The sequence below is a fragment of the Ostrinia nubilalis genome, chromosome 13 (assembly GCF_963855985.1).
Source record: "Ostrinia nubilalis chromosome 13, ilOstNubi1.1, whole genome shotgun sequence".
Classification (NCBI taxonomy): domain Eukaryota; kingdom Metazoa; phylum Arthropoda; class Insecta; order Lepidoptera; family Crambidae; genus Ostrinia; species Ostrinia nubilalis.
The window spans coordinates 13,158,934-13,174,905 of NC_087100.1; the positions used below are offsets into that span (position 1 = coordinate 13,158,934).

The following is a 15,972-nucleotide window of genomic DNA, read 5'->3' on the forward strand; positions in this document are numbered from 1 at the left end:
GACAATAGCTCAATGGTGTCATGGTGTCAGTGCCGATTCGAGGGTCGGTAGTTGGATCCCAACACTATTGTGGGGGGGAGGTCTTTGTCCAGCAGTGGACGTCTTTTGGCTAAAACTAACAAACTGTTGTGGTGAAGCCACTACTCTTAACGCCAGCAAATATTTAGCATAATAACCGGCAAATCTGAAAATCATTGATAGTGGCCTATGTTCAGCAATGGACCTCCGAGCTGAAATGACGATGATGATAATGACGATACACATACTCAACTGTTTGGACTGCAAACGTGATAAAAGAAAAGAGTTAACTGGCACTCAGCAGATGTCGAGGATGTGGTCGACCGCACAAAAAAGGGAAATGTCCGAAAATAATACAAACAATATACCTAAGCGCAAGATCTTTCATTGTGGAAAACCTTGGGAGAGGCCTTTGTCCAGCTGTGGACGTCATTTGGCTGAAACGGACGAATACCTTAGATATCAAAAAGTTTATCCCCAAGACTAAATCGAAGATTGGCCTGCAATTATCTGTAATTTATTAGCTAACTGACGCAGCAGAATGATTGATTGACCCTGCAGGAATCCCCATCAACCTTCAGACGTTTGTTTTAGATTTAGATTAGGTATTATTACAATGTAGGCAATTACCCAAAATTCTAGATTTTCCTTAAGCACTATCAAGGTAAACGTTAGAAATCTATCTGGCTGTTCTCATGAATTTAGTAGGTAGGTATTTCTAATTTTGGCTATCAGAAACTCACAAATTCATGGCAAAAGTTTTTTTGTGGATATTTTTTTTAAAAGCGGTTAAGATTTTTTGAATGCCGGCAATATTTTTGGACAGCAAATCTCACGTCTGGTAAATATCAAATGTTATAGAAACCAAATGATTACTAACTTCTATTCACAACTCGCCTACGTACCCGTGTGTTGTACAAACGACGTCACATCAAGATAACACAGGGGCATCTTATTTAATGGTAATAGGTGTTATTTCGCAACAATAACGTGTAGCCTACTGTGCTGTGGACTGTACAAACGTGCCGCATACCGGCAACTTCGCGGACTATCAACTAATTTCAGACGCGTCTGTAAACACAGCTGGTGATGTTCATATTATGCTGTTGATTTTATCGAAATGTCGGTTATTTCGGTAAAATAACGACGATAACAGAGTTGTTAAGTCGATGGTTCTAGATTGGACCTGGGTGTACATAAAAGTGTAAAAATCTGTGATTTTACATGTGTTCCTATAATTTCAGCCTTGCTTTAATTTAACATTATTGTACGAAAATAAAATCTGCCGTGCTAGCGATATTATCAGCAGTAACTCCATTTTTTGGCAAAACTACAATGAGCTTTATCAGATGAGCTGACAGGCGTTTTTTTAACAGCAAAAAATTGGAGTTTCTGCTGATATCGCTAGTACGGCAGAAATGTATTCGTATTTTAAAAGAAGTCATTATAGGTAGTCGCTACGTGTCTTTAAGAGTTAAAACTGAATTTCACGCAAGCGAAGTCGCTAGCAAAAGCTAGTTTAGAAAATACAGTCTCACAACGGAGGCTATTGAATCCTGGATTTGCGAAGATTTGTGACCGAGCTGGGACTTTCAATAACGTACAAGTACGCCTCTAAAGCACCTGATATTGAGAATACAGTACTTTATTGAATTTCAAAGCCGGTGTTGGAATTTCCTCATGAATTTGGCGTTAAGCTACCGATATTCGATGTTCTTTTATTCTGCTGATGCCTGGAATATTTTGGATATTAGGAAACATCTATTTTTATCTTATCCACTTCAGGTCATGACTATGAAGGTTTGTGTTGAAATCATTACTCCCCCATGGTAATGGATGACGTCACTGTTATTTGTTATTGAGGTTTAGGCCAAATTACAGAACGTTTGAGGTGGGATTTGAGCGGTAAGTTTCCTGACGTATTTAATTTGTTTTGTTGGTTTTGTTTGAGGTATCTTATGGCGGATGTGCACATAATATTGCATTGTACATTCATTAATTACATGTCAAAATTTAGGCACAGTCAGCGTCAAATAGTTCGTGACATCCAAAGTGGCCAAAAAGTTGACAACACAACCTTATTTCAATTGTAACAAAGACGTTGTTTCCGGACGGATACGACCTGCAAGCTTTCAAGAGGAGAGCGTATCTTTACCTTAAAGGCCGGCAACGCACCTGTAACGCCCCTGGGTCTGCGGGTGTCTATGGGCGACGGTAATCACTTACCATCAGGTGATCCGTCTGCTCGTTTGCCTCCTGTCACATAAAAAAAAAGAAAAAAAAAAAGACGTGTTGCGAACTTTATGGCAACTTTGGGTGTCACGAACTATTGTACCTAATAACAATAGCTCGCTTCCACCTTCGGCCTGATCATCACTTACCATCAGGTGAGATACAATACAGGCCAAGAGCTTCCCGTTGAGTATAAAAAAAAACTAAAATGCAAGCATGAATACAAACAAAGGTTACATTTTGTTTTGCAAGGAGTTGTATGTTCCAAAGTCCGTATCTATCAACATCAGCGCATTCACCTTTTATAAGCATTGTGCAATGAGAGGCAGGTTAAACCGGCAGAGGTTAGGGTGAGCCCAAGGTCTGTCATGACAGCTCTTCAGATTATACATTGTTCTGGCAAAATAGCTCCTATTTACAACTAAATAAGATGACAAGGTTAAACTTGATGTACCGTTGTGTTACAATAGTGTTTTAACTTTTAAGTCAAGAACGAGTCACAATTGGGAAACACCTTTCGGTAGCCTAGCGTTTAGTATACATACAGGGTGTCCCAGAATGGGTGAATCAATCTGCTAGGGGAGGTAGCTCTATTGTATCATTCTTATGGTGTTCAGAAAATACTTATTTTTGTTGCAATATCACTTTTATCACAACTACTTTAAATGCCACCATGATTAAATTAATTCTATCTGCAGGCGTAATTAAGTATTCTAAGCAGCAAATGTTACGTAATTAATTACATCATCAGCACTTTATATGACACACGATTGACACTTGATCGTAACATAAATGCTAGTGTCCTTGGTTGAAGCCAAGATTCACTTATCTATACAGATATAATTGACGGTAACAATACTATGATGACATAATTGGGCAACATTAGCAGATATTTAGTGTTGCCAAATACACGCCCGTATTCACAATCATTACTATGAGCATTGCACAGCGTTAGCTAGCGCCAAAATAAGTAAGCAAACAGTTTTTTAGACAAAGAGAACGACCTAAGAACAACTGTGGATTTATACAAATGTAGTAAAAGAAGAAAGATACTGAATTCAATGGAATGTATTGTAATCTGTGCCGATACGTTTCATAATCAAGTAAAAGTTAATTACTTGATCGATTTAAGACAGCCAGCAGACAGATAATCTAATCACAATGATAAAATCAGTTTTAATTGCGTGCTATGCTATGTAATAATGTAGCCATTTTTCCACATTTCTCCACATACAGCTCCAGTGGGCATGGTGAAATTTCCCCACATAATTGTTTACGCAACTGAGCATTATGCGCGTTGCTATTATGTTACGTCACCCGATAACAAAATTGAAAGTCGACAACATCAACAATAACTTTCACCGTGCATCGCCGCCGGCTACCATGCCTTTCCTATACGCATTCATTGCATCTTTTTGGAGGTACACACACACAACGGAACAACACTGTGTCTCGTTTACTTTGTAATGGGTGCCATTTTCCATAGTCTGAATTCTCACTGTATGTAGACTGTACTTTAGTTTGCCGTATGGACTGTGTATCAAAGTATACTTTAAAATCCAAATCTCATAGGTTGGTACAGACTACAGAGACGGAGCTGCGGAGGGCTGATATCGATTCAAAAATAAACCTTTTTGATTATAGTACCTTAGGCCCGATTCGACCAAAAACTTTTATCCGAGAATAGCTCTCCTGGTATAACTGGCACATTGACAGTTTCAGTATGGGAAATATGTCAAAACTGACGATTTATTCTGAGATTAATATTTACTCTAGTCGAATCCACCCTTTAGGATCATACCTGTCTACTGTATGAGATTGCACATAATACAGCGTTCTATGTACTTTCTTATTCATTATCGTATGTAACTTATTCCAGTAGCATTTTAATGTTGACCGCAGATAAGATGAATTTGAATTTTCGATAGAATTCTTCCAAATAATATTATTAAGTCGTCATCAGAATTATATTTGCATAGCAGGTCCCAAAATAAGTCTTTGACCTGCGGCTCAAAAAGCGTCACGAAAACCAGTTTGCTCAACAGTTAATTCAACCAAGTTTTAGGTTGGTACCAAACATAATTACATGGTAGACAAACGTTACACATAAAATAACTCCATGGTTCAAATCAAAATCCAGCGCCATCAGTTATACATTATAATTAAATCGAGTTATTGGATTGTACCAAACATAATTACGTGGTAGACAGACGTTGCACGGTTCACCTCACATAAGACGATTCCATGATTAAGAGCCATCAATTATAACTTTTTGCTAAGCTTAATAATTAAATAGTCTGTCTAAGCTGTATCTATGTTTAAAACTACTTGTTGACCGATTGTTCATGGGCGGGCTGCGCCCTTTTGCTCAACTGGCATCCGCAGAATACCAGTGGTCGTCGTGACGCGCTCTCTGCCATCGTTTATGCAGATGCCATTTTGGTGCCGGTGTTGGATACCCGTTCTGTTGTCTAGATTTAGTTGTTATTTTATTATGTACTTGCACCGAATAAATACTTTTTCTTTCTCTCTAAAAATAAATGTTGTTTGTTCTTTGTTCACAACAAGTCCCAGTTGCGCTGTGGCCTGCATTGCAGCCATACGTGTCATAATTGGCAGCGTCCCGCTTTGGCACGGTCGCTCCGTTTTGCAACGGGACATCTGCACTTCTTATCGCTGGGAGTCGGTTGAGAGGTGGATGTCAGTCGTAAAACTGTTTACGGGTTGGCGTTAATGTCATTAAGTACTTTATTTTTCAATGAAATTGTGATAATACCATTTTTACGTGGCTGAGTTTATTGCGGCGCTTCTTTTCAGCACTTGCTAAAATTAAATGTTTGTCTCGAAGCGCTCTGGTAGGGCAAAAAAAGAATGAGACATGTAAAGGTAAAGACTCTTTAAGAGTATTTGCTGGACGTTAAGCATGATCTTTTTTATTCAGACACTGCCATTCCTTCAGCTATGTTCTTGAGTCCGTCAACAATCAAGCAGGGGGGGGATCCTCAACAATTCTCGTCAAATCGTGGTCTCCATTCAAGAATCTGGTTTCTTCACCTTTAATCATAGACTTTAGGTTTCTTGAATAATTTCTCATGTATCGTTTTTGGGCTCTGGTATTACTGACTGACAACGTTATGATATTTGAAAAGAAACTGCTATTGCTGCCTTTAGGTATTTTAAAAGTTAAATCTTGCGTGTGTCACCATAAAATGAGTAAACTCCAAGCATCAGCTAGTATTGAAGCAGGTGACAGTCGAGTTTATAAACAGTCATGAGTGTTAGATAACCGGTTGGTACAGTGATTCATCGTTAAACACGGTAAGGCGTGCTCTGATGAGAAGGCAAAAAATACAACTACACACTTTTCATTAATCCGCTGCCGTAATTAAATTGATGTAACCATAAAAGTGGAGAATAATTTCTTTGACAACGTAATCTTTATAAAACGTACTTGACACCATCAGTGAGTGGCTAGGTTTATTTCAAGGCAGACATTCACTGATTTGATCAACAGAAAACCTACACTAAAAAGTAGAAAAATAATTACTAATTACCTACTTATTTATTAGGACGAATTATTAATATTTATGTAGGTATACCATGATTGATACTTCTGGAGTCGGTGCCAAGATTATGAAACATGTAAAGTTTGCCTGCACCGACTCCAAAAGTATCAATCATGGTATACCTACATAAATATTAATAATAATTCGTCCTAATAAATAAGTAGGTAATTAGTAATTATTTTTCTACTTTTTAGTGTAGGTTTTTTGGAGTCGGTTTTATTTTTTTTTATAAAATTTTACTTATTTCTTGCTTTTTAGTTAACTAATTTTATTACCTTGATGTTACCACTGAAGGTAGGCAGTACATTGAGACCATATTCTTAATGTATATTATAAAAAAGTTCATCCCCAATTTTCCACCCTTGGGGGTGAAATATTTTCTTCAAATTCGCATGAAACCACCCTTTTGATAATACCTATTCAACAAAAAAATAATCGTTCAAATTGGTTCATAATCAGCGGAGATATTACGTATAAAAAAGTTCATCCCCAATTTTCCACCCTTGGGGGTGAAATATTTTCTTCAAATTCGCATGAAACCACCCTTTTGATAATACCTATTCAACAAAAAAGTAATCGTTCTAATTGGTTTATAATCGGCGGAGATATTGCGTATAAAAAAGTTCATCCCCAATTTTCCACCCTTGGGGGTTGTTTTTTTTATTATTAAATTTAAATGGGACCACCCTTGAGGTATTACCTATACCCTGAAAAAAGATTTGTTCAAATCGGTTCATAATTGGCGGAGTTATCGCGTAACAAACATAGAAAAAAAAAAAAAAAAAATAAACATACGGGTCGAATTGAGAACCTCCTCCTTTTTTTGAAGTCGGTTGAAAATTGATTGTTAGGCGCTCAAGGAAGACCAAGACTTTGAATGTTGATGAGAAAAACATAACAATGGAACTTTGTAAGCGAATTTTACACACCAAGTGAAGAACCCACCTTAGAGTCCCCGCAGACACCAGACTTTTTATCGGCTAGTAGGTCGGATTCTAATTTGTACGAGGATTCGGCAGATACCAAATCTATACTAATATTATAAATGCGAAAGTAACTCTGTCTGTCTGTCTGTCTGTCTCGCTTTCACGCCTAAACCACTGAACCGATTTTGATGAAATTTGGCATAGAGATAGTTTGAGTCTCGGGAAAGGACATAGGATAGATTTATCCCGGTTTTTGAAACAGGGACGCGCGCGATAATGTTTTTCTGTGACAGACAAAATTACACGCGGGCGAATCCGCTGGCGAAAAGCTAGTCGTTCATAAATACATAACAGGCCGACTAAATTTTAGGTCGGCAAAAAGTCTCAGGTCTCAGGTCTGCGGGGAGTCTTAGAAACCGGTCAAGTGTGCAAACACGATAAGCCGCCGAGTTGTAGATCTGGCCGAATGTGCTAGAACATTCGAGATCAAATAAAACAAGACGATTCGTTTTGAATCACTGGCTTTGGGAATTACCGTGATTAATGTACCAATATTGAGAAGAGATGAACAAGCATTACTGTGCTTAGTAAAATTAGTTCGGATTCTGAGAAATTCTGGTAGATTATATTGTTGAGTTTAATAATTCGAAAATGTTCAATATCAATATTAATAAGATGTTGTGAGCCGCTTATTTAGTGCGCCATCATATCGTTATCTAAATCTATGTGCCTATTCTATACCCATTAATAAACTAATTGACTTGAACTTCAATTTTGCAGCAGAGGTCATCACGGGTTTGATCTTGAAATACAAACATGTTACATGAACTATTTGTATTGGATTGTAGCAATATCAATATTGTATTCAGTAAATTTTATTCCGTTAAATATCTGACATTGTGTTAAACTGTGTTTGAACCAATAAATTTTATGTGACAGGAGGCAAACGAGCAGACGGATCACCTGATGGTAATTATTTTTCTTCCTTTCTTTCTTTCTTTTTCTTATTTGACTAGTTTCCATATTACAGACGACGGCGGCACATAAAGCCAAGGAGAGTAGCATCTTTATGTGAATGTAATATTTTACAACAGAAATGTGTAGTGTGATGTACGGTTGACTCTAACTGAACTTTACTTATTTTGGGGCTTAATGATGTGCAAAATGTTCAAGGACACGCCTTTTGGTTTTTTAGTAGACAACGCTGCAACGCGCGCGATGGACTTTTTTTTTTCCTTTTTTTTTATGTGACAGGAGGCAAACGATTTTCTTTTCAATTTATTTGCATCTTTATTTATTTCAGGAATAGGAACATAATGGAAAAATTGGGGGAAGCCTAATGTTCAGTCAGCGGTGAACGTCCTATGGCTGAAATGATGATGAATGGAAAACTTTGAAATTATATTATTATGCCATTTTACTTGTTTTTTTAGAGATAGAGGTACATAACATACCATTATGATGAGTCGATGGACGATCTGCCTCGCTTCTCCGCCTGAAAAAGGCAAAGGAACAACGTTAATGACTGACAGACGGACAGATGATGGAGGTTCATTCGAGTCTGATACCATACCACCAGGGTTGTTACTTCAGTCAGTTGTTACGACCCACACAAAGGAAGAAGGAGACAGGTAGAATGTAATTGCAACAAATAAGGGAGAAAGAAAATTAAGTGAGTTTTACCACAAGATTAGCCCTAAAAATAGTCTTTGTTTTCAAAGCTATTTTTTTTCTTTTTGTAATGATTTTCGTCTTTCGAACTTCATTAACAATACATTAATTATTCAGAATCCAATTATGTCAATTAATAATAGCACAAATAAGTGTCATTGACTCATTGAATACAATTCCAGAATCTGAGCAATAGTTTCTGTTAATTTATAAAATATTCGTACATTAATATTACACCTACAAACAACTTGTTATCCTCGTTTAAAAGCTGCCACAATTCGCTTATTTATACGTAAATAAACCAAATAATATTTTCCTGTTAATTTTACTTTTTCATGTGTACAAACATGAACAACGAAGTCCTACTACAAACTGATATAGTTAGATAGATAGATGTTCTTTACTGTACAAAAAGAGATGCTTTTATTGAGAAACAAAACAAAATGAAGATTATTTTAAAATAAAGAAATGACAGTAATAAATAAAAGTTGGTTACCCCATTGAATTATGTCATCCTACTTCCTACTAATCCTACTAATATTATAAATGCGAAAGTTTGGATGTCTGGATGTTTGTTACTCTTTCACGCAAAAACTACTGAACGGATTTTGATGAAACTTTACAGTATTATTGTTTATAACCCAGAATAACATATAGGCTATAATTTATGACGATATGTGACAAACTAAATTTCACGCGGGTGAAGCCGCGGGCAAAAGCTGTATCAAATATGGCAGCTCATATTGTCTTGGGCTTGTGAGTGCTAATATGTGTCAAAATATAGTCTTACTAGTCGCTCAAGGTCTAACGTTACACCAAGCCTTTAGTGTTTTTAATAGATTGTGCCTGTTAAAATTATTCTAAGAAACAAGTGAACCTTGAGTTACTTTGTGAGTTACCTACATGAAATTGGTACTAGTAGCTAAAACGTGCTGAAACTGTTGAATCTTAGGTCGTACAAATAGGTACCATTTTGTAACAAAATAAATATATCATCATTAACCACCTAACTAGGGTTTACTCCAAAAACACAAAAGCCGGACTTTGTGCTTCATTTGGCCGGACATTTTACCCTAAAAGCCGGACATGTCACGGGGGGGAGGGGGGTGTTGCAATTAGTGTCATAGCTAACGAGTAAGTACTATCATTATCATCATCGGTTTCCTAACATCCCGATGTGTGCGCTTGATATTATTCCGTGGCTCGGCTTTCGCCTGGTGCGGCAGCCATAGCCACACTTAAAGCCTAACAAAAGCCGGACAAGACAATAATAATATTTGGCCGGACAAGACCGTAAAAAGCCAAACATGTCCGGCTAAAACCGGACACCTGACAACCCTACACCTAACACCAAATAAAAAATCCCAAAGGCATTTTCAACTTAATTTTCTTAAGTATAATGTTCCAAAATCGATTGATGATGTGTACATATTAGAATTTTAGAACAATGTGCTATATCGACTATACATTTTACAACAAAATATCATTCTCGTGGAAAAGTAGGTACATGATAAATAACGAGAACGTTTCCTGGTAACATTATTGAATTCATTTGAATCTGTTATAAAAATAATAACTATACAAAATCGATTGTTTTCTCTCGCTACATGGTTTTTTTACGTATTATACTACTTAGGTACACTTTAAATAAAGATATTTAAGGTACCTACATGTATTTAAATATTTAGTTTTCCTTTGTTTGCACTGCTACCATGATTAATATAACCAGAAATACAACCAAGGAAACGCTACTAAAAGTACCTAGGTACTATGTGATTTTTCTAGAACCGCAAAGTGTAGTGAACCGACGACTGTAGGCAGCATTACCAATCGAACCGAGTACAGCGGCTTATCTCATTTGTACAGTCGTCAACACATAAAACTATACATTTTGTTGCGAAATTGGTAGTATGGGGAGTTTCTGTAGTCGTCAAATAGTTATAAAGTTTTAAGTGAAAATCAGATCACTGAGTTTCTTCCGAGATTTCTTCTCAGCACCAGCCCTTAAGTTGTCTCGAAGTGGTGGTAGGGCAAGCTATAAGCTATAATAAACATTATGGGGAGTTACTAAGTACCTACCTAGTCGTCAAATAATAAAGTCTCAAGTGAAATTCAGATGACTGAATTTCTTCTGATACCTACTTCTTCTCAACACCAGCCCATATGTTGTCCCGAAGTGGTGGTAGGGCAAGCTATAAGAATTATGGGGACGTCAAATACATAGTTATAAAGTTTTAAGTGAAAATAAGATGACTGAGTTTCTTCCGCCACTTCTTCTCAATACCAGCCCATATGTTGTTCCGAAGTGGTGGTAGGGCAAGCTATATTTGGGTAGTGTACATAAGCGCCCTGAAAAGGACCAAAGTACTAAATAATGATTTGATTTGATGAAAAGACACGTGATGCCGCTGATGCCTATGAAATGATGAAATTACGTTTTTGTAATTAATTATGCAAGACGTAACTAACTGAACACAATACTGTTTACAATTGGATATTATTTGATGATAGCTATAAAATATTAAGCAAACTCGTCTGTTTCTATCTCATTAGTAAATCACTTAATTACTTAGGTAATGGCGCTGTATTCCTATTTTTTTATGAAAAGTTCCAAGTTTATTCCGTGGGCGGGACTTCAAAGCCGCCTTCGCACATCATTATTATAACTTGTGATCTTAAACATCAATTCAGTATACAAATAAATATAGGTACAAATAAATCGGTCCACCCACGAGATGGACCAACGACCTCATAAAGGTAGCAGGAAGGCGCTGGATGCAGGCCGCTACCAACGGGTCATTATGGAAAACATTGGGAGAGGCAGGAGCAGTGGACGTCCTATGGCTGAAATTAATGATGATGATGTTACAAAACAAAAGCACAATTTCGAATATCGGGCATATAAATTACCATCGACTGTACTAAATCCATAATCCCATAAATCATAAGTAGCTGTCGATTACCCCAGTGGGTAGAGGCGTCGACTGCGGTTAATTTTAACTTTTTAACCCACATCCGAGCCGGGTTCAACGACCTGCGTCATATGTTTATTGTTTACGATACATTATCTAGTACGCCTCGACACCTATGTACCCGTTACACGACGCAATTTACAATTTCATTAACCCCAATTGATAATTTACTATTAAGGAAATAAGTGTTAAAATAGTACCTAACTAACTGCATACCTTAGGGCAAATCATAAATAATTAGCAACAAAATTTTATTTAACTTTCCTTAGTCAGTGACAATGAGACCACTTACGGTGGCATATTAAATCTGCCTCGTTAAAAATGTAATTACATATTTCAAGGTTAAAAGAAAACATAATAAATAATAATGGAAATGGGACCTATTTCTTCTTTCTTGTTCCTTGTCCTTTTGATACTGCATTTTCCTCATAATGCACTGAGGCTCTCTCTATGCACCTACACTCTAGCTCAATCAATACCTCCAGCATCTAAACGCTGATTGAATCTGACCTCAAGCAAATCACAATCACACTAGATGTGAAACGATAATAACTCGTCGAATTAGCACGATCGCCGAGTAGACTAACGCCCGATTCCCATATTCAATCCTTGTCCAAATCCGGATTACAACTGTCAAATTGAATTCAGTTTTAGATTATATTTCCAAAATTTTCGATGCTTGTTTAAATAGTCTTATAAACAATATAAAAATGTAAAAACATTAATATTAATTAATATTGTTTAAATAGTCTTATAAACAATATAAAAATGTAAAAACATCAAAAACCGCAGTTATTTTGGCCAAAAACATATTAAAATTTGACAGTTGACAATCCAAATCCGTTTAATTTGGATTAGGATTGAATATAGAAATCCAGCATAAGTGCCTAGGCACTAGTTGTGGTGACCTTGATTGAGCACAATCGCTGGAAAAACAAAGCGATACCGTTTCGTTTATACCAGTTACCAAAACATTTGCATAATGATCTTATCTGTTTACGTTTTAGCAATAACATTTACTTGAAACATGCCAAAACGCAATGGAACGAAGCATGATGGGGAAGAGACTTTCTGATAGAGTAAGAACCACCATCACAAAGAATTGTACAAGAACAAAAGATGTAACAGTAACTATCAGAAAGTTCTAATGGAGGTGGACTGGACACACAGTTAGAGGAAAAGAGAAATGGTCTAAATCCATAATGAACTGGTTCACACACAAGGCATATTAAGCGAAAACGGGGAAGGCCACCAAGAAGATGGGTGGATGAAATAAAGGCCATAGCTGGAGGTGGATGGACAACAGTTGCAGGAGATAGAGGACAGTGGAAACAGTTGGAGGAGGCCTTTGCCAAAAAAGGCACACAGACAAGTGTCAATTACAATAATATTATACTCAAAATCAATTTTAAACTCTGTATGTCTGAATAAAGGCTAATATTATTATAATAACATTTTCGGAGAGAAGATACTGACTAGGCATATCGGCTTTTGGGTTGGTTTCGTTCGTTCTTATCAACCAAATGCCATCCACTGCTGGTCAAAGGACTCCAAATGGCTTCCAATACAGGAAGGATCTGGATCCTTCCTGTATTGGAAGCCATTTGGAAGCACCTGGGTGCTTCCCGCGACCTTCACACTATCGTTGGTCCACCGAGTAGGATGCCTTCCTGCACTACGTTTTCCGGTTCACGTTATGCACGTTTTGGGACTTTGAGAGTTCTTCCAGAATTTTTACAGCACAGTAGTTATTTTTTACAGTAAGGGACCCCCCTCTTGTCAAAACTATAGCTACGTCCGTGTTGTTACGTATGTGGTTCGAGATCTGCCTATTCCCGAAACACATCGAAACGTTCACGCAACGCTTCTTGCATAGATATTGCCAGTACCATCGCCGGCGAAAGTACGGCGCCCGAGTGAAAGTGCCGCGGAAGACTTTCTGTAGTTTCTGTCTACCCTTGCGACCAATATCCTGCTCGATCGGTGCTTATGTAACGCACTCACGAGCTGTTGTTGAACCCTCGATACATAATGTCTTCGGCTTATCTGCCTTGTGTTACACAAGCTGGTGCCTGCCTTTTGCAAAGTTTTTTGTCTCATGGAAAAAATCTGAATTTCACGTTTCTTTATTCAAGTAAGTCAAAGTTCAAGATTTCGTCTATCTCCATACTAGTATTTATTAAAATCTGTGCAGCAAATCTATGAGTGCAAGTGTAACAATACAAAGATGTTTAGACTATTCAATGTTTGGACTTATTTCATTCCAAAAAAACAATAATGAAGTATTTCATACCAAGAAAAATATGATTTTATAAAATATTTAAAAGGGTTATCCCTTCAATTATTTCATGATTTGATTACTTTCAGAATACAATGTGTACCTACAAGCTTAAAAGGCTTAAAGGCTTTATTGATTGATTTTAAAGTGAATCCTACAAAAAGTACACCTGGCAAGAAAAGAGATCTTACACACTTAATATTGGCCATGTTACAAATTTCTAGTGATTATTCTATTACTTCAACATAAACCTTTCTGCAGTAAAACTACCAAAAATCAATGTAATGTAAACATCTTCATGGTCTTATTAACAACATAAGAGGCTCAAATCTCAGATGGGGTGATGGATACAAAATAGTTATTAAATGACTAGTGTCCGTTCTTAGTTTAAATACAGACCACAGGGCACAGGTGATAAGCTAATGCCCGTTTTCACAATCCCTAATTTTTAAGTGACCCCTATGTAAACAAAATTCCTGTTACTTGTTACTATCTAGGTCACTTAAAAACTAGGGATTGATAGTGAAAACAGGCATAAGTGGTTTATTAAAACCTAAATTAAATAAGTGTCAAGACCTTAGTAATCGACTCTTGAAGTCAACCGAATAAAGAATTATTTAGTAATCCAGGCTGTGGTGGAAATGATCCTGGGAAAAGCATTAAGTCCACCATAAGTACAGTGTTCTAAAATAAATAAATTTATAAATGGTGGCTTGTGGTCCAGGTACAACCTTTGGTTGTGGTATGGTCAAAAGACCTATTGAGCTAACATAAAAATGTAATTTTTTCAATTTTACTTTTGTTTGTGCGACAATTAATATCTACCATAGTAACCAAACAATAAAGTAAATGTATGGTCTTTTAGTTCCATAATCAGCTACAGACATCTAACATAAAGGAAAATAAAAATTTTAATACCCATTACTTGATTTTGTTGATCCTTGACATCCATGTTAGACAAGGTCTACTTTTTGACCGACTTCATTGCGGTCTATTTACAGATAGAAATTCTAATTGGAAATTAATTGGTCTCAGAATTCCAAAATAACAGTGCAAGTATTGTAATTTGATATGAAACCTCATTAGGTTGATTGTTATGAATGCAGTTGTGAATATGAGAGGTTCTAGCCCCAGTTCAACTTGGATTTTGCATGCAGTGTCCATTGCTTTGCAACTTGAAAACATTCTAATGACTATACAAGTGTATGCTAGGCTATACAAACATGAATGGCGAAGGCGTAAAAGTAATGCGCATTATAAGCAAGTAGGTAATGATATTCTACACGTACCGGTCGCATAAAAACGTTGCAATGTCCACGACTAGCCAGCATGGCTCACAGCGTTTATACCACAATCAAAACACCCGATGCTTCACCGAACTACACACACCGCGCAATTGTTGACTGCTTCACCACTTCACAGCACACACCTGTTATCGACCGCACCAACAGGGAATCTTACCCTTTGGGTAGCACGACACTTACAAATTCACCAAAATACAAATCCAATTAAATATTTTGCCACACAACGTACCTACACAAATAAAACACCTCCGTAAAAGCTACCTACTTGCGAAACCGATCTGTCAATCTACGTCAAATAATTTCGATAAAACCTAAACAAACGCGATCTCACATGTGACATGCGTGTCAGGACGCAGGATATTGAACAAAACGCATGAAATCGAATAACACTTTTCCTAACAAATTGTTTTTTATGGTTTACGAGTTATTTCTCAAAAATCAGACACTCAACACACACAGCGACCACCTATCACGCGAGTTTATCGAAAACTGAATGACAGGCAAAGAAAAAGAGACTCTTTTGCTCTGTGGTTTTGCTAATACCAACATAATGAAACGTAATGTCAAAGATAATGTTGCCCGCATATTTTTTAAATAATCTACCTAATTTATTTCTGCTTTCGAATGTGCGGTACATTATTATGTTACACGGCCATCGCGGCATAAATGCTTTTGGCACAAGTGTGCGTGAATACGTACTTTTTATATTGATTTCTGCAGGATTAAAGTGTCGAAGTTATTTACTTTAGCCTCTCATAGTGTATTTATTTGTAACTTAGACGTTATGATGACCATGGACAGTATCACCTCGCACAAATAATAATGAATTAATTTACAAAAAAAAAACCTGAAAAGGATATAAAAAGAAAACACAAAACAAACCAAATAGCTACCAAATCATTTTTTTTTTGTATGTTGGTTAATGTCAATGCGCCCGAGGAACCGCACTTTTGGAACTTTTACCACAGCTTTTACGTTAAAGTAAGTACATTGGATACTGGATAG

At 36.8% G+C, this 15,972-nt stretch overlaps 1 protein-coding gene across 1 annotated transcript in view; it reads right to left on the minus strand.

Annotated features, from left to right (window-relative positions):
• The window catches only part of LOC135077256 (uncharacterized), a 69,662-nt gene extending 54,213 nt beyond the window's left edge, over positions 1-15,449 (minus strand). Inside the window, exon 1 of the mRNA XM_063971793.1 lies at positions 14,953-15,449. The gene's annotated coding sequence lies outside the window, so the exon portion shown is untranslated. The remainder of the gene's footprint in view (positions 1-14,952) is intronic.
• Between the last annotated feature and the right edge of the window lie 523 nt (positions 15,450-15,972).